Below are 19836 nucleotides of genomic sequence, written 5' to 3' on the forward strand. Positions count from 1 at the left end.
AAGACTCCTTAGGGGAGTGGTGATAAGAAAAAAAAAAGGTTGAGAAACACTGTTCTAGTGGGAAGCAGAGAGAATAATAAGAAACAAGACAATTTCAGAGATGATGAGGTTTTGAATACAGTAAGTCATGGGGAGATGACAGGGAATACCTGGGGACTGACTTAAGTGGAGTGGTCAGTGACAGTCTCTCTGGAGAAGTGAGGTTTGAGCTGAGACCTGAATGACACGGTGGTGATGAGCGGGGAGGATAAAAAATCTCGGGTAAAAAAAGAGCATGTTCCAGCAGAAGCAACAAATGCAAAGGTCCTGGGGCAGGAAGGAGAGGCAAGGTGTCCCTAGGTTGAGGCCCTCTGTCTGTGTGTCGGTCTCTTCCACCAGTCTGGGGGCTCAGTGTAAACAGGGACCAAGTCTGACCCAGGTCTGAAGCCAGGGGCCCATCCAGACGGGCACAGACCGACTTCAGCTAGGTCTCTGCCCAGAGGCAGCCAACTCAACAGTGCAGGTCACCCTGCAGCCACTTGCAACCCTACAGCAGTCAGGAAAAGGCTGGCACAACAATGCCCCTGGGGCAGCAGCCCAAGAGCCAGCAGACCACCCACCCTCCAAGGGGCTGAAGTGCGGTCCCCACTTGAATCTGATCAGTCCTCCGATTCTCATCCTTCTCCTCTCTCATCTCCCACATTTCCATGCTTCTTCCCAGAGGTGTGACTTGGAGCAGGTTACTTCACCTCCCTGCCATAGCGTCCTTACTTCTTAAGTAACAATAAAATAATCATAACTGTTATTATGGCAGCTGACCTTTATTCCACATTTGAATGTTTTCCCTGTGCCAGGCACTGAGCTAAAGCGCGTTATCCTGACTGGGCCGTATTTCCTGATCACATGCACAACCACATTCACTTGAATGATTATTCTTCGTGCTGTCTCTCCCACTAGACTGTGTGTGGTTTTGTCATTGGTATGTCCAGAACCTGCTGCTGTACCTGGAACACAGCAGGTGCCCTTCTAAATGAATCTATTTTAGATGAACAAAGGAATGACTACTTTCATTAATCCTCATGACATTTATCAGTAGCCTTGTTCTACAGATGGGGAAATGTCAGCTTTAGGGCGCACCCACAATCTCTAACTAGGAAGTGGTGGCCCTGGGACTTGTCTGAGTTCCGGCTGCGTGTTCATTCTGATGTCCAGTCCTGCCATGTCAGTCTCTGCATCTTTACTCACAGAGAATTACCCTCCTCTGTGGCAGCAGCAGCTGACGTTTCCCGAGCACTCACTCCGCAGGGCACTCTTTATGGATCAGTTTATTTAACCGTCTCCACACTCTGTCGGTCAGTGGGTACTACTGTTAACTCATCATACAGCTGATGGATCTGAGGCCCACAGACGATCTGTGACTTGCCCAAGGTCACACAATGAGCTGGTGACCTGGCGGGGTTGCCTGCACCAACAATCTGGCTCCACTGCCTTTGCTCCTAACCTCTGCTCACTTTCAAAAGGACAATACTTCTTGAGGCCCCATCGTGGGCTAGGTGCATGCACTACTGTTACTGAAGGAGGTCCTCATTCCAAGCCCAGGTAAATTGAGGCTCAGAGATACCAAGAGTCCTACCCAAAGTGGGTAAGTGGGGAAGCCAGTTTCAAGCCCCAGCATATACAGCAGCAAATCTCATATTCTGGGCCAGGGCTACAGCCCTGAGTCCCTCTAGGAGGGGGAAGGTGGCCTGAGGCCACCAGCTGAATGAATGAGCTCTGGCCCCCAGCCAGCTGAGGGGAACTGGGTGCCACAGGAAAAGGATGTGACGAAGATGAGGAGGGAAAGTGAAACCCTTCCGTCCTGGCTTCAGTGGGGAACAAGTGCCTGTGCCAGACAGGCTCTTCCTTCCTCTAGAGTGACTCTGGAGGGCCCAGGCCCACCGCTTCCTTCCTGCTTGGTTATTTCGAGAAAGAGGTAGGTGGAGAAGAGGAAGGGGTTCCTAGCAGCCCAGGGAAAGTGCCAGGGACATTAGGACTGTACTTTGCCCTGGCCTTCTCACAGCCCTTGCATTGGCAGGCTGTGAGTCACTTGCAGAGTCACTTTCTGCTCTTGGCCTCAGTTTCCCCGAGGGAGAGGCTGATAAATGCCTGCTGAGTAGACAAATGAGGCCTTGAGAGATGGCAGGAAGATCCCTGGGAGATGGCAGGAAGAGGGGGTGGGGAGACGGAGAGGCCTTATCGTTCTCTTGGCAGGGAGTTGCAGGCGGAGACTGGGAAGAAGTGAGGTTTGTGGTTGGAATCCACTTCCCTCGGCTTTCCCGGGGGAGCTGTTGGCCTCAGCAACGTGAGAGGAACACAGCCTCTCTACACCAGGGGAACATGGGCCTGGATGTGGGCAACTCAGAGAGGCAGCTCAGTGAGGCAAGGGCAAGGAGAAGGCTGGCCAGCCTGTGCGGGGGCCAACACTTCAGTCTAGCCAGCCCAGCTGTGGGCACCATAGCAAGCCTCTCTCCTTCTGAGCCTCAGTTTCTCCTGCTTTGACCTCACCAGGCAGTGGTGGTGAGACAGGGGATGAATGCACTTGGTAAAGCTAGGTGACCTTGGTGTTACTGGCTGAAGAGGGTGTTATGGGAGGCCCAAGCCATCTGGGCTTTAGGAATATTTGGAGGCATCCTCACAGCAAACTTCATGTTAATCTTTCTCTAACTCTGCCCGTCAGCTGCCAGCCTCTCCTCCCCCGCCTCCTCCCCCACCATTAGTTCTAAGAAGCTAAGCCTGACAGATGTGCTCATTTCTCAGAAAAGGAAGTGGTTGTGCTGGGAGGAGATAATACCTCCGCTGGGGACTCGAGAAAGCTATCGGGCCCAGCAGTGTGAGCGTGGGCTCTCCACCTCCTCGGCTCAGAACCAGGGAACTAGTCTTGGAGGCAGAGAGAGAAAATTCAGAAATGCATTTAGTGGGGGCACAGATGCTCATTTAGGGGCTCACGACCTCGTTCCCTGGGAGTGATGGCTGATATTTACTGAGCACTTACAATGTACCAGGTATGAGGCTAAGAGCTTCGACGTGTATATGAATCCACTTAATCCTCACAATAACCCAATAAAGTAAGTGCTATTATTACTCTCCATGTTGCAGATGAGGAAACAGGCACAGAGAGGTCAAGCGACCTTCCCAAGGTCATACAGTTCTTAAATGGCACAGCTGGGATTTGAATCCAGGCAGTCTGGCTCCAGAGCTCAAGCACTTAATGGCTCCTGGGCAGCTGCTCCAGGCTCATATGCATTCATTCCCTGGAATCCCGAGGCCTCCCCTCATCTCAACCATCTCTCATCTCAACCCTGCTGACTCCCTATTCTCTCACAAGTAGATGGCCACAGCCTTTCATTCTTCTCCCAGTGTTCAGCGTGAGAAGGACCCTTGAAACAGACTCAGAGACTCAAAATTGACCTTACAACATACCCACCCAACCTTCATGTGATGCTCAAGCTCACCCCTAACATCCTCATTTCCCAGATGGGGCTGAGAAGGGAGGAGTGCCCAGGTCATATAGTGGGTCTGGTTCACTCCACATGGTCCGTACCTGTGGAGTTCACAGGCATCTCTAGGGCATTCATTGCTTACACATTTGTGATAAGGGGCTCCCTCCCTCCCAGATGGAGCCTTTCATTTTTGGATAGTTCTATTGGAAAACTTTCGCCTCTTTCCCTCTACCTCCCTCCACTGGCTGACCTTAGCTCTGGTCCTCTCTCCTCTGCTGCTCTCCTCCATCTCTGTGCCAAGGGCTACCCGAGAAGGGAACATGAGCTGGCAGAGGAATTTTTGCTGGCCTCGCTCTGGGCCCTGGACCAGGCCCTGCTCCTCTCCGAGCGTCAGTTTCCTCATTTGTAAAATGGCAGTGCTTTCTGGAAGAGGCCAAGGCTAGTGACAAATCAACTTCTACTTTTCCACCAAGCTGGGCTGCCAGAACAAAGAGTAGGCAGGTACCCAATAAGTCTTGCAATGAGACTGAGATGTTTAGCTTTGGACCTCATCTACAAAATGGGGATTAAAAACGTACTTACTTCGCAAGAACACTGTGAGGATTCAATAGCAACACATGTAAAACTCTTAGAACTGTGCATGATGCGCAGCAGTTACTATTATTGCTCTGATCATTAGACCAAGTCCTAGAGCCTTCTCCTTGGTCTGCAAGACCCTGCAGGCCTTCCTCAGCTTTGTCTAGGGCCAGGCTGCTTCATTCCTCACATGCCATGCTCTGTTCAGCCTCAGGACCTTTGCCCATGCTGGTCCCTCTGCTGAACTCTCTCTTACTTATCTCTTACGTCTACAGGCCACTTCTTCAAGGAGGCCTCCTGCTCTCTGCCTCCAAGTCTCCTTCAGCTCTCTTGTCAGTTTGTTGAGCTGTTCATTTTTGACCATGAGCTCTATCCCCTAGGCCTAGCCCAGTGCTGGGCCCAGAGAAGGTTCTGGTGAGTATGCTGACTGATGGACAGTGAGAAGGGAAGGGAAGAAAGGTCAATTCTCTCTCTCTTCATCCCCCTCCTCACTGCCTGGCAAGACCTGGAGGAGGCCCCAAGGCACCAGGAGATTGGCCAGGGTGCTCAGGACTCTCCAGACACTAAGTTCTCCCAGGCTCAGGAGGGAGGACAGAAAGCTTATGGGAAGGTTTTGGAAAAGGCATCGTCTGCACTGTGTTGAGGCAAGAGGCAGGAGGGATGGGGGTAGCAACCTACAAGGAAGAGGGGCTTGGTCTCTGGGGCTAAACCTCTCCCTAAAACTCTGTTTCCTTCTGGGGTCTATGCCTCCAGGTACTCCATGGTCCAAAGCAGCCACTCCTTCCTCCTTTCTGCCCAAAGATGCCCCCATTCCCTTGTTTGGTGCTGATCAATGCTGCATGCTGTGAAGAAAAGAACACTGGCTGACAGTCAGCAGATGTGGGTTTTGAGTCCCAGCTCTATCATTGGCTTCCTTGGGGTGAATTCAATCCCCTGTCTGGGATGCTGGGAAAGTCTGGGACTTTCTCCACCCGTAAAATGAAGCGGAAGGGCTCCCACCAGTGCCACAGCATGAGGACGATGAAACTAACTCACATATGGACAAAGGCGTGACAACCTGGGTTCTCTCTCTCAGGGGTATCCAAAAGATCCAGTAATTAGCGTGGAAGGTGAGAGGGGACATTCCGGAGTAGAAGGACTTGGTGTCACAAAAGGGTCTGATCCTCCTCCACCCCAAATACTGCTGAGCCTTGCCCTCAAACCTACAGGTTCCAGGAGAAAAGGGCAATGGGTATATCTGTGACCCAGGGCAAGCTCCTCAGAGGGGCCAGACCTTGCTGGGCTCTGCCCCTGTGGCCTCAACCTCCTCACCCCAGCACTGCCTCCAACTAGTCCAGACAAGTCCCGGGTATTTTCAGCCACCTTTATCTGATCGGAAATGTTTGGAATTCCACAGAAGCCAACAGCTCTGGAGGATCTGGGGACGGAGCAAATCCTTGCAACACCCTTCCCTCCCCCTGTACATATGAATGCTCTCACACACACCCTCGTAACCAAAACCTCAGCTGAAGGCTCCCACGGGGTTGCATTTCCTACATTCCGGTTCCTTCTAGTCTTCTGGTTCATCTCTACCCCAGTCCACCAGCCTCCTCAAGGTGCAGAATAGCAAGATGCCTGAGATGGTGCCAGGAGAGCGGGAGTACTCTGTCTGTAGCTGATGATGCCCAGGGAGGGGCCACTTGGAGGTCTGCTGTTCACACTCAACACCCAGAACGCCAATAAACTGCAGAAGACCACCACCACCATCACCACAAGGAGGCCCAGAAGCAACTCACTGTCCCATGTGATATGGCATGTGGACCACCCAGAAACCATGTGTCATGACCTGTGGTTCACAGAGATATTTAGTTCAACCCCTCTCCCTGAACAGATGGGAAACTGAGACCCAGCGGAGTTGAAGGGATTCCCCTGCAAGCAAGGCCTCTTGACCCTGGAGTCCAATAGTGTGGGTTCTGACCCCACCTCTATGGCTGCCTACTTGTGGGACCTGGGGCAAGACCCTTTACTTCTCCAAGCCTGGAGTCCTGTCTATAAAGCGGGAACACTGTACTTCCATCTCAGGCTTGGCAGCAAGGATTAAATGATCCATGGAAAGTGCTCAAGAAATGTTAGCTGATATTTTTTTATAGCTAAAAATGAGTGGCCCCATTTGTGCTTCTCACGGTATATCTCATTATTTGTAGCTACAAACAAAAAAATAACAGCTAATGTATACTGAGCCCCTGCTTGCAGTCTCAAAATCTTGCAAGTAGGTGTTGTCTTTACTTTACCAAGGAGGAAACTAAGACTCAGAGAAGCAATGAGGCTTTGCATGAGCTCACCAGTTACTGAGCGAGGGCGTCTGACTCCACAGCACGTGCACCTGCCAGTGCAATAGGACAGATGCAGAGGGATGTTACCAAACCCTTCCTTCCCCTCTCACCACCCACCCACCCACTGTTTACTCAGGATCTGCTACTCTTGGCCCCTGGAAATCAGAAATCACTGAAGACAGGGAAGAGCCATGCCTCCAGGTTCCCGGGGTACCCTGGGGGTGGGAAAAGAAGAGGTGTGCTGACGGCTGCTCTGTGCTTCCTCCCTACCCCCAACCCAGCCCTCACAAGGCCTTGAAGAAAAAGTCCCTCCTTCCATCTGGTCATTATCTTGGAAACAAAAGTGATGACAAGTAGCTTCGGTGGAGCTGTTAGCTGAGTGTTCTAAGGCAGACTGTGACCCCTGGTGGGCTGACCTGTGGGGTTGCAGGAAGGACCAGTCAAGAGCCCTGCTTAGCTCTGGACATTCATTCATGCCTTAAAACTTTATCAAGTGCCCACTAAATGCCAGGCACTATGTTAATCGTTGGGGATAAAGCCGTGACTAAATCGGATGAAAACTCCTACCTGCATGAATTTACAATTTAATGGGAAGAGATAGGCAATAAATATATGTGTCAGATGGTGGTAAGTGCTAAAAAGAAACATAAGTGAGAGAAAAGGCCTAGGAAGAAACATGAAAGAGGGCAAAATTAGAACCCGTGGTCAGGGAAAATTTCTTGAGGAGGTGACATTTGACCAGAGGCCTGAATGAAGTGAGGAAACAGGCATTACGAAGTTCTGAGGAAAGGCAGAGGGAACAGTAAGTGCAAAGGCCCTAAGGCAGGAACATACTTGGGGTGCTCCAGGAACAGGAAGGACACCAGGGTGGCTGAAGCCATGTGAATGAGTGAAGAATAGTAGCGATGGGGTCTGGCAATAGCCAAGGGCCAGATGTGCAGGGCCTTGAAGGCCATTTAAGGACTTGGGCTTGTCCTTTGAGTGACATGGAACACTGCAGGGTTCTGAGCAGGAGAGGGACATGATTTGACTTTGGTTTTAACAAGGTCCCTCTGGTTGCTGGATGGAGACTTCCAGGTGCAAAGGTGGAAGCAAGAGAGTCCAGTGAAGAGCTGATGCAGTCATCCAGGAGAAACATGACGGTGGCTTAGCCAGGAGGGCGCCAGGGAAGCTGGTGAGAAGCAGTCAGATTCAGAATTTATTTTTAAAAGTAGAGCTGAAAGGATTTGCTAGTGGATTGGATGTGAACTTTAGGAGTTGCTTGCCTCTCTGGCCTCCCGTTTCTCAGCTACAAAAGCCAGGGCAGGAGGCCTTTGAGGATTTTTTTCCAGCTTGATAACTATGGGAACCCTACAGGATGAAGAAAGAGATAAAACCATTTATGCTCCCGTGGAAGCAAAGTCATTTGCTCTCCAGCCCCTGAATGGTGAATGGCAGTAAGAGGAGGAAGTCCGGGACCTATTGGCAGAAGGTACTCAGCGAGAGCGAGTGAATGAATGAGGCAACGCCAGGAGGCCAGGCTGTGTGCAAGGACTTCTCAAGTCCTTCCAAATGAACAAGAGGGGAGCCTGGTCCAAGGGATTCCTCTCCTGTCATTCCTTGTGGCTCTGTTACTTTCTAGGCGGAGTCTCAGGTTCCCCTTCTTCATGAATGGGAGACTGCGAGGTCTGAAGTCACTGACGTGGAATTTTAGAGCCGGAAGGAAGTAGTCACACCTGGTCCGCTCCACCCACAATCTCAGCTATCACTGTTTGGGCCTTATCCATGTATCATCATTACTATTAAAATCTGTCTATCAATTGACTCACTTAAATGTATTGAAAATTCTTAATTTCCTCCCCCAAACCTGTTCTTTCTGCATCCTTCCCCTTTGCAGTAAATGGTAGTAGCTTCATCCTTCCAGGTGCCGAAGCCTGAACATCTTGGAACCAGCTTTAAATCCTCTGTAGCCCTGATCTGTCAGCAAACTCCTTTGAATCTATATTTAAAATTTATCCAGAATCCCAGTGCTTCTCACTACCTCCACTGCCATCATTTCTCCAAGCCAACACCATCTTCTGCCTGTATCCTAACAACCTTCTCACTGGTCTTCCAGCTTCTTACCCCCGACTATGGTCCCTCACCACACAGCAGCCAGAGGGTCCTTCTGGAAGCAGTCAGATCCTGTCTGGTCAAAACACTCCACTGCCTTCCCGCCTCACCCCGAGGAAGAGGCAGTGTCTCACCATGGCCCACACAAACCTTCACGTTCCACCACTTGCTCACTCTGCTCTAGCCACACTCATCTCCTCTGCTCTTCCTCAATCACGCCAAGCACACCTTTCTTACCTTGGGCCCTCTGTACTTGCTCCCTCTGTCTGGAATGTTCTTACCACAGATTGTTTCATGGTTTGCTCCCTCAGGTCATGCATATCTCTGCTCACATGCCTTAGACAAGCCTTCCCCAATCACTCTTTATTAAAAAACAAATACCAAAAGCTGTGCAGCCACCCTCCACTCCCACCATCACTCTCTGTCTTTCTGGAATGTAAACTCCATGAAGGCAGATATCCCCAGTAGCTAGACCCTCAGTAAGTATTTGCTAAATGAATCAATGAAACCAAAAGGCAACTTATTATATTACTACTATAAGTAGAAAGCCAGTATCATTTGCCACAGATGAAAATCAACATAAAATAAAAACACTATTAAAATTTTAAAACAGTTCATTTGCATATCACTTATAAGTTATCTTGAAGATCAATGGTACATGTACCAATCTTGGTCCTACACCTTTACAAAAGAGACACATGAGGCCCAGAGCAGGAGAAAGCTCAGGACAGAATCAGCCAGCCAACTGGAGGCCAGTCCAGAGCGGCCACATACGGGCCCCCTCAGTGCCTTGGAACCACAGCCCGGGCCCGCAGAGTGCAGACAAAGAGACTGAATCTTGGGAAGGGTGCAGCTAGGGTGGAGCAACTGAGCCTTTCTGAGAGGCCAGGAAAGCTCTCCCCTGGGCCAGGTAAAGAACTGGCAGCTCTGCTGAAGAGAACAAAGGCCAAAGAGGAGTGTGCCAGGCTAGAGGAGCCTCGTGGGGCTGCATCGTGGCAGACGGGCACGCACAAACCTGTAGGTGAGGTCCATGGAGACCAGACAGCTGAGAGGAGAAATGAAAACAGGCTAGGTCCCAACGGGTGGCAGCTTCAATCCTGTAAACACTAGATAGGCATAGGGGTTCAGGTGCAGGCCTGGGGCCCAGCTGAGCCCAGGGGGAGCATGAGACCTTCCCAGTCTTGTCCATCAGTGATGATGACTCTAAGCTGAGCTGAGCAGACACTGCCAACCCTGCTACTGGTCACAGCAGACATTAAGGGGGGAAAGAAACAGAGCCACCCTCCTAGTCCCCATATTCCAGATGGTCTTTTCTAGCACCCCCCCTAAGTCCTAGCCAGCTCTGCCCACAAGGGGCCTTGAGGACTCAATCCCTGTTTGGAGGGGAACATCCTTTTCCCATCCCCATGGGGCTCAGCAACATGGCTGCAGGTGCAGTGGGCAAAGCGGAGCTGTTCTAACTGCCAGGCCAGCAATGCCTGACCTACGTCTCCATGGTTGGTTGCATGCAAAGAAAAATACCAGGGATTTCCGTTGGTGTTCACCAGATGCAGCTGCCAAGGGAAGGCTGGGCCTTTTGAAGGCCTGTTGTGAGTAGAGAGGGACAAGTGGTGAATTGGCTGGGATAGGCAAGGGGGCTGGCCTGAAATTATTTCCTGGCTTTGAGGATCCCCCTAGATTTCAGAGACTCTATCAAATTTTTATCTTTGTTCTATCAAGGTCTTCCACTGAAGTTTTTTTTTTTCCTTTTCTAGTACATTATCCTTACTAAGAATTGAGAGAGAGAAAACAAGACTCTAATTTGCAAAAAAAACTCCCCAAACTCAACAGTTGTTCTAACTGTAAACTGCTGGCATTTGGAGTGAGGCTTTATTTTTATTTTTTATTTAAAAAAATTTTTTAATAGTAAATCTAAGATTTTTTTTTTCTCCCAAAGCCTGCCGGCATATAGTTGTGTATTTTTTGTAGTAGGGGTCCTTCGAGTTGTGGCATGTGGGATGCCACCTCAGCATGGCCTGATGAGCAGTGCCATGTCCGCGCCCAGGATCCGAACTGGTGAAACCCTGGGCTGCAGAAGCGGAGTGCACGAACTTAACCACTAGGCCAAGGGGCTGGCCCCCTGGAGTGAGGCTTTAGACTTGCAGAGAAAAGAGGCAATTCGGAAGTTTTGCATGGTAGTGTGAGAAGGACCTGGGACCTTAGGGTCAAGACACATGGGTTTGCTCCTGCTCTGCAGTGGCTCTATCTGGCTACGGACATGTCACTCAGGCAGCCTGGGCCTCACTTTTCTCATCTGTTAAGTGTGGAGGATAGACTCAATGATCTCTAAGGCCCCCTCTCCAGCTCCAAAGTGCTATGATCCTATCCCTAGGCCTTCCTCCCGCAGCCCCTCAGGGGAGCAGCATTGTGTAAGGAAAAAGCAAGCTCTCTTAGGAGACAAGAGACTCGAGTTCTAATCCCAGCGCTGCCATTTATTAACTCACTGTGTGATCTTGGGCAAGTCACTTCACTTCTGGGGGCACCCCACTTTCTTCATATGTAAACCAAAGACTTGAAAGTGCATTGAAAAAAAGTACTATAGGAACCTTGGTGTTATGACACCTCACTTATGTCGTTCACTCCTTAGCATACGCCTGCCTTCCAGGGCCTGCTCTTTAACTGAAATTGCCCCAGCTTGCAAACCTTAAGATCCTAGAGACACAAAACGGAGGAGGTGGGGTTCAAACCCAGGTCTGTCTGAGTGGAGGGCCTGTGTTCTCCCACTAGAGAAATGGGGAGGCAGCATGGATGGTGGAAAGGACTTGAGATTTAAAGTTAGAAGACCTCCGTTCCCTCCATGGTAAGAGGATAACCCCCTCTACCTTCTAGCATAATCACAGGCTTAATGAGATAATGTATGGACACAAAAAAGCACAGACAAACCTTAATGATCCTGTGCTCTTACTTTGTGATCAAAGCCTGGGTTTCCCCACATTCTAAAGGCTTTCCCACATCTTAAGAATATCACAGCTCCACTTCTCAGCCTTTCGTCCTACATTTTGGCATCTCCTTTCTTGTCCATACCTGGCCCATCCTTCCAGACTCCCTTTACTGGAGCTTCCAAGTCACTACGCACAGAGTCCACAGTGCTCTCCCAGAGAGGCCATGGAGTGATTCAGAGTCCTAATTCTGAGACCTACTTGCTGTGCAACCCTGGGCTGATCACCCACTGGGTCTGAGTGGATCCACGTCTGAGTCTCAGGATCCACGCCTATAAAACAGGCATAAGACCTACCCCATAGTGCTCAATAAATGCTTGCTACTATTGTAATTATCTTATGCTTCCTCTCTCCTCTGAACTCCTCTAACCCTTGTAGTCTTCCATTTACTTTGGTACCTACAGTCTCATGATCTAAGCTGTTGAGAGCTAGGCCTGTACTTTATACTTTTCTTCTCCCCACTGGAGCAGTGAGCACATGACAGGTGTACAAAGAGCACTTGTTACACGATTGGGAGATGGGTCCTTTCTGAGGTAGTATCAGTGGGGGCCATCGCCAGTGATTGCCCACCAATCCCCAGGCATCACGTGGCAGTCCACTCTTTGGCTACCCTGTGTTAAGCAGTGGGTGGCGGGTAGGGGCAGTATGAGATAAATGGAAGCTATAAGCCCTCTCCTCTAAAACAGGCAATGTAAGGTGGAGAAGCCAGACTCACCCTCTGGAGAGAGCACTGAACAATACAGAAAAGAAGAAGAAGCAGAGAGAGCCAAGGGAAACCCACGGACACATGAGTGAGTCAGAGACTGAGTGAGGGCTTCTGAGTCTATCAGATTGGATTTAATTCCGTCCTTATTCGCATTTGACTTGGGACTATTATGTAAGTTGTTTTACTCTCAGTTTTCTCGTCTGGACAATGGGGACAATAATGTTTCCCAAGCAGGACTAATGTGAGGGTTAAAAATACAACACAGTGCACCTTACAGCATCCTGCATATGTTGATGCAATGGCATCAATTAATGGCAGCAACTACATTGTCACTAGTATATTACTCACAGACGGGTTATGACTATGGGCCCCTCTGATGACCAACAGATGCAAATCAAGGACCAGTGACTTACGGCTCTCTATAGCAACCGGAGCTCTGGATGGAGAAAGTTCTCTTGATAGAATCCTAATTAGAGTTGGAAATTCTTCCTAGGGAAGGATGGGAGGCAGCTCAGTACAGACCACAGGCCTCAGATCAGACATATCTGGGTTCCCCCTGGAGACTCCATAGCTTCCTGGCTGTGTATTCTTTTGGCCAGTTAGTCTCTCCGAGCTTGATTCCTCATCTGTCTTAGACTCTAAGACTATATGTTATTCCTCCTGAGAGGCAGTCAAGGGTGTTCTTTAAAAGCACAGGCACTAGAAGATTCAAACTGGGTTTAAATCTCAGCTCTGCCACTTACTAGCTTGGGTCAGTGACCATGGCACGCTATTTAACCTTTCTGAGCTTTAGTTTTCTCATCTAAAAACCTTCCTTGTTGGGTGGCTATGAGTATTACCAGATAACAAGTCTGTGCCTGGCACACAGTAACAATTTCACTTGATACATGCAAGTGTTGTCTTTGTATCCAGGGTCTGGCACTGGAAGGCGCTCAATAAATGCGCTGAATCAAACCCCGCCCGGGTAGAAGGGGCGTGCAGAGAAAGACGCTCCTGTAAACTGGCACCATGCTACAGCCCAGGCAGGCAGCATCTATCAAAATCACAAGTGCACACACCCTTTGACCCTGCAATTCCACTTCTAGGGATTTATCCCCCACGGATACCCTGCATTCACACTTAGGCCAAATGACAAATATATGGGGCTGTTCACTGAGTATCACTTTTTTTTTTTTTTTAAAGATTTTATTTTTTTCCTTTTTCTCCCCAAAGGCCCCCAGTACATAGTTGTATATTCTTCGTTGTGGGTCCTTCTAGTTGTAGCATGTGGGATGCTGCCTCAGTGTGGTTTGATGAGCAGTGCCATGTCCATGCCCAGGATTCGAACCAACGAAACACTGGGCCGCCTGCAGCGGAGCGCACAGACTTAACCACTCGGCCACGGGGCCAGCTCCTACCCCCCTGTATTATTTTGAAGCAAATTCCAGATATCCAAAAAATAAGGAATCTTAAAAAGGAAAATAAAACACAACCACAACACCGTTGTCATATCTAAAATTTGAAAAATCCAAAGAAAATCTTGGAAGGGTTTTAAATGTGATCAAAACTCTTTCCCAAAGAGTTGTTCAATATGAAGCATTAATGCAGTGTATATAATAAGCTCTAGGTACAACTCAAGTTATAAATAATTCAGATTTGTAGACATTTAAACCCTACTGACAGAAAGGTATTCCACCAACTAAAATAATAAGATGACATGAGAGTCAATTCCAGTTCTATTAAGGACTTAAATGTGAAAGGCAAACTTTAAAACTTTTAGAAGAAAATACAGACAAATGTCTTTGGGACCAGAGGTTAAGAAAGGATTTCTTCAACAAAACATGAAAGGTGTAAATCATAAAAGACAAGACTCAACTAGATTAAAATTAAGAAATTCTAGTCAACGAAAGACATCACATATAAAAGTGAAAGACAAAATACAAACCGAGAGCCTATATTCGTAACACATGTAGACAAAAGCGTAGGATTCTGATTATATAAAGAATTCCTACAAACCCATAAGAAAAAGCCAAAACAAAAGAAAACAGAGCAAAGACTTGAACAGCTATTTTACAAAAAAGGAAACACAAATGGTCAATGGACGTGAGGAAAGGTTCTCAACCCACTTGTAATCTGAGAAATGCAAATTAAAACCACAAGATAGCATCTCATATCCACCAGCTCTATAAAAATTTTAAAGTCTGACCATGTCAAGTATTAACAAAGAAGTAAAGCAACAGAAACTCATATGCTGCTGGTGGCAGCATAAATTCTTACTGACACAGAGGAAAACAATCGGGCATTATCTTCCAACACGCAATGCCACTCCTGGATACAAACTCTACAGCAATGATTCTCAAAGTGTGGTCCCAGGGCCTGCAGCAGCAGCATCACCTGCGAGTTTGTTAGAAATGCAAATTCTCAGGGCCCCAACCCAGACCTACAGAACCAAACACTGGTGGGGGTGGAGCCCAGCAATCTGTGGTTTAAGGAGCCCTCCAGCGATTCTAGCAGCTAAATCTCAGAACCACTGCCCTGGAGAAACTCTTGAACATGTGCATGCGCAGGAGACACACAGAGAATGTTCAAAACCACATTGTTTGAAATAGCAAAAACAAAGGAGCAACCCAAATAACCACTGAAAGTAGAATGGATACATAACTTGAGACATAATCATACACAGCAATATGAAAATGAACGAACTACAGCTGTACACATAACATCGATGGATCTCACAACGTTAATGGAAAAAGCAAACAGCAGATGAATACACACAGTATGATATTTAAAGGAAGTTTAAAATCATGCAGAAGAATACTCTATACATGCACTAACGCTATTTCTCTAAAAAGGCAAGGGAATGACAAACACAAATCTCAGGAGAATGGGTAGGGGGTGGCTGTGATTGGAGAGGGGCACACAGGGGGCTCTAAGGTTTTAATAAATGTTTGATTTCTTAAACTGGGTGATCATTTTCCTATTCTTGAAATTTAACATACTCATTAGATATTCTCTTTTGTATTTAAGATAAATTTCTTAAAAAAAAAAAAAAAGTTCGCTGGAACAGTGCAATCCTCAGAGCCAGAACTGCAACCACTAACTCTGGTTACACGTGTGGTGTCCAAAGGGTTAAGCCTGTTTCTTGGCCTGTGGTGGGAGAGCAGGCAGCAGCTGGGGCACAGTGGGAGTCCCTGGCTCCAGCTGGCTCCAGCCTGGATCTGCCTGGATCAAGCACCACACCCAGGAACTGGCACCTGTGGGGGGATGGGGGGCTCTGGACAGGTGGCACCTGAAGCCCTTGGCGACATGATACATGTGAGGAACTGGGCCCTGTCAGATGGATGGTGGCCTCGCCCTGTAGGAGCCCCTCCAGCTGGTAGAGCAGTGTACTGGGGGCAGCTTGGAGCTAGTGAGAAGGGGAAGATGGTCTGGGACTCACGGGTGGGGGTAGGGAGGAACTGCGTGGGTTGGGCTCAGATACCAAGGAGGCTGCTGGGATTAACACCTGCTGAGAATGAGATTAGGTTTCTTGGGAAGGGCTCATCTAACTAATGCCCCCCCAAAACCTGTCTCCCTGTGGCTTTTCTCTGCTAGACAGATGGTGTCTGAGCTGCCTCTTGGAGGGTGGGCTCCTTGAGGAGTGGTGGAGGTGGGGTGGGACCTGCTGCCTGCTTGGTCATGGGATTCCCTGCCTTCCACAATAATGATGGAGCTAACTCTTACTGAGCCCTTACTATGTGCCAGGCACTGTCCTAAGCCCTTCACACAAATTACCCCTAAATAATTTTCACAGCACCCAACTGCCCATGGCCTAGAAAGTAGGTTTACATTTGAGGGAACTGAGGCCTGGTAAAGTTAAACACTTGCCCAAAGTCAAACAGCAAGCAAAACGGGACTTGAATGCAAGCAGTCCAACTCCACAGCCCTTGCAGAAACCACTCCTGGCCACCACTTATTCCTCTTCTCATTAAATGGGAGCCAGCGCCTTCCAGTTGCTTGGTCCAAAAACCTGGACTCCTCTCTCTCTCTCACACATCCCTTATCCAATCATCAGCAAATCCAGTTGGCCTGACCTTCAAATTACATTGAAGCTCTGACCACTGCTCACCACTTCCACCGTGTCTCCACCCTTGTACAAACCACCACCATCACCCGCCCAGCTTCTTACTGGTCTCTTGCTCCCGCCCTTGCTCCTAGAGTGAAAACAGGGACTTTGGTTTGTTCACACTGTATACCCAACCTATAGCTCAGTGCCTAACACATGGCAGCCACTCAATAAGTATTTGTTAATGAACAAATGGATGAATGACCAACATTTCTCAGGAAATGACTCAGATTCAGAGGGGAGGAAGGCCTGCCTGAGTGCCCTTAGCTTTCTCAGCCTTGATGACCTTTGGCAGGCAAGGCAGTGGTCAATGTCCTTCCCTATTATGAAATGTCCTGAGTGCACAGTGTCACCACTGTGTCATCCACTTGTGCCTGCACACATGCACATACACAGGGGCGGGGGGGCTGAAGAGGGCTGCTTCTGAGAAGAAATGAACCCAGGACACTTATTTCCAGAGGACTGTCCTCCGTTTGTTCCTGCACTGTCTATGCTTTCGCTTATTCTCATGAACGAAGAATCACTGGAGGATTTTGAACTGAAGAATGACAGGATCTGACTTCTATTTTAGAAGGATCAGTGGGTACTATGTGGACAGCAGACTAGAGGCGGGCAAAGGCAGAAGCAGGGAGACAACTGGGAGAGTCGTCCAGGTGAGGGGGGAATGAGCAATAGCTGTGCCTTCTCACACCCTACTTCCAGCCTTTAACCAGGCTGGTTCCCCTGCCAAATAAGAAACAAAACAGCCCACGCTGGGGACTCTACTCAGCGGTTTCCATCATCCACTTAGCACCTCATTACCTCCCTCAACAGCCCCGTGAGGTGGGTTCTAGTAGTACCCACATTTTACAGAGAAGAAAACTGAGGCTCCGAGAGGTAAAGTCACCTTCACAGATGACACAACAGGCTGTCAGCATCCAATGTCTGTCCTCTTCCCACTTGAATAGCCTACTTCCAGCCAGCATCCATCCACAGCCTATCCAGGCTCCGAAGTCCAGTTCCAAGCCCAACTTTTCCAGGAAGCCTGCCCTGACCTTACCCAATGGGCTGTGTCTCTTTTGAGAACCTAGATACAGGGCTACCATTCACTGCACACTCCCTGGGTGCTAGGTGCACTGCTGAATGCTTTACATGTGTTATATAATATTCCAATGAGCCACAGAGCCACATACCCTGGTGACATCCATTTTACACGTGAAAACAGTGCTGCTGAGAGAGGCAAAGTCAGAGCAAGTAAGCTATCTGTTGTCCTACTCATCTCGCACTGAGCCACCTTTTCATTACTTTCTTTTGGTTTTCTTTCTTCTTTTAATGTATTTCACTTGTTCTCTTTTCCTTCCTGGTCATTGGTCAAGGGGAGATATCCAATAGATCATAGTGTAGTGGCTGCTCTGCTCTGAAACCTAAGCTGTCTTTTTGTCTCTTGAGCAGGCTCTAAATGCCTTCAGGTCAAAGGCCACAAATAACATTTTGTTTGTCCATCCTAAAGTGCTGGGCCTGAGCCTTGGACTTGGGCAAAGGAGGTCAGAAGGGTCAGGAGTTCTTGCCAAGGTCCCAGGGCTAACTGAAGGTGGAAGAGAGGGAGAGGAGTCCTCCTGTGAATCCTTCTGTCCCGCAACGGTACTCTGTTTCCTTAGCTTGAGAAGCCCTGAGGATAGCTTTCTCCAAGAAAATGCACCTTCTAGCTCTTTCAAAGCGAGGAGCACTATTTCAGCCAAGACCCGGCAGACAGGTGGAATACCCATACCCCAGCCTCATTCTGAAAAGACTGCAGAGTGGGAAGGAAGGGGCAATGACTTTCAGTTCCCGTTAATGTGTCTAGAAGCAGCAGCTGATTCAGCTAGATGATGTCACCTTCCCAAACCTCCTGACCAGCAGCTGAGACGGTAAAAGCAGGAAACTGGGGGATACTCAACTGGCTAAGTCTGAACATGCCTCTGGCAAAGGCCAACAGTAACCCCAGGCTCTGGGGGCATCCTCCTGCAGATGAGCAAAAAGAGTCCTCTCAGTTGGGAGGACAGTAGGCGTCTAAGACCCTCATTCTAAGATGCTTCCCCAACTCTCCTTTTGCTAAGCAGCTTTCTGCACATCCTGAACTAACAATGCTTCATTTATTCCGAGGGTGGAGGAGTGGAAAGAAGCCTGGCTCTGTCGCCAGACCAATCTGAGTCTGAATCCAGGTTCCACCATGTACAAGCTGCAGAGCCTGGACATGGAACTTCATCTCTCCAAACGTCAGCTTCCTCACTGGAAAGAAACTGGGGCCAACAGACCACCTGCCACACAGGCTGGGTGGGAGAATTAAATGAGAAAATGCACGCAGCGTGCCTGACGTGAGACGGGTGCTCAACAAATGGTAGTCACCATCATTCCCTTTGGATCTCTGGGAGAGAGGTGTGAAAGATCATCTTCATCTATAACACAAAGGGAAACAAAGGCCCAGACTGGGCCCACCAGTGTCAGAGCTGAGTATCTACATGGGCCCAAAGCTTGGATGACCCAAGTTCCATCCCACCTTGCTTTTCTGTCTGCAAAATCTTTGCTTCAAATCTTCCCAGGCTGGCTCTTTCTCCTTAATCCACTCTCAGGTCAAGTGTCACCTCCTCAGAGAGGTGTTCCTTGACCTCCCTGTATAAAGTTGCTTCCCTAGATACTCCATTACTCAATTTCATTTTCTTTACAGCATTTAACTCTCTATCTGAAATCATCTTATTTGTTTGTTTCTCAGGCTAGCTGTCTCTCCCACTAATATAAGAATTCTATGAGAGCACTGTCCTTGACTGTCTTGTTCATCATAGCACCCTCAGCACTTAGCACAGGGCCTGGCATGTACTTGGTGCTCAACAAACATGTGCTGACATCTCAACAAACATCACCAAATGAATGAATGCACCTGGGATGGCCAATGGCTAAACTGACAAAGGCCCCACACTTACTCCTCTGCTCACTGTCAGTTCAAGATCCTGGCTCCCGGGGCCAGCCTGGTGGCACAGAGGTTAAGTATGCATGTTCTGCTTCTTGGTAGCCCAGGGTTCGCCAGTTTGGATACTGGGTGCGGACATGGCACTGCTTGGCAAAAGCCATGCTGTGGTAGGGGACCCATGTATAAAGTAGAGGAAGATGGGCATGGATGTTAGCTCAGGGCCAGTCCTCCTCAGCAAAAAGAGGAGGCAGCAAAAAAAAAAAGGCAGTAGTTAGCTTAGGGCTAATCTTCCTCAAAAAACAAACAAAAAAGATCGTAGCTCCCATTTCAGATGCTGTTACTTCTACCTAGGAATCAGTGGACCGACAGGCAGCCAGAATGGGCATCCGTGCCTGGCAATGATTCATCTTTTGGGATACCAGGGCTGCAGAGGGAGGGCCTCAGAATCTTTCCCTGCCACTCAAGGCTCCCACAACTCTGGCTCCAGCTGACCTTTCTAGCTTTGTCACCTAACAAGAGAGACCCTTCCACACATACTCCAAACTGGACTGCCGCTGCTTATGGGTCTCTTCTTGAGCATCTATCCCAGCTTGCACATCTTAGCTCACATGGACTCCCTGCTGGGAGCACCTGCCCCTGTTTTCCCTGTCTCTATGGTCAGCCCCAGCACAAATCTCACCTCTTTGGTGAAATGCTCCTCTAATTCAG

At 48.8% G+C, this 19836-nt stretch overlaps 1 protein-coding gene and 1 long non-coding RNA gene across 8 annotated transcripts in view; one reads left to right on the forward strand and one right to left on the reverse strand.

The window, feature by feature from the left end:
• BCL2L1 (BCL2 like 1) overlaps positions 1–19836 on the reverse strand; it is a 44774-nt gene that overhangs the window by 5801 nt on the left and 19137 nt on the right. The window lies entirely within an intron of this gene.
• LOC139078208 (uncharacterized) lies at positions 1823–8159 on the forward strand. Its single transcript, XR_011531062.1, has 4 exons — positions 1823–1951; positions 4788–7520; positions 7703–7817; positions 7968–8159. It is a non-coding gene; the product is annotated as an uncharacterized lncRNA (long non-coding RNA).

Source organism: Equus przewalskii, chromosome 21, assembly GCF_037783145.1.
Source record: "Equus przewalskii isolate Varuska chromosome 21, EquPr2, whole genome shotgun sequence".
Classification (NCBI taxonomy): Eukaryota; Metazoa; Chordata; class Mammalia; order Perissodactyla; family Equidae; genus Equus; species Equus przewalskii.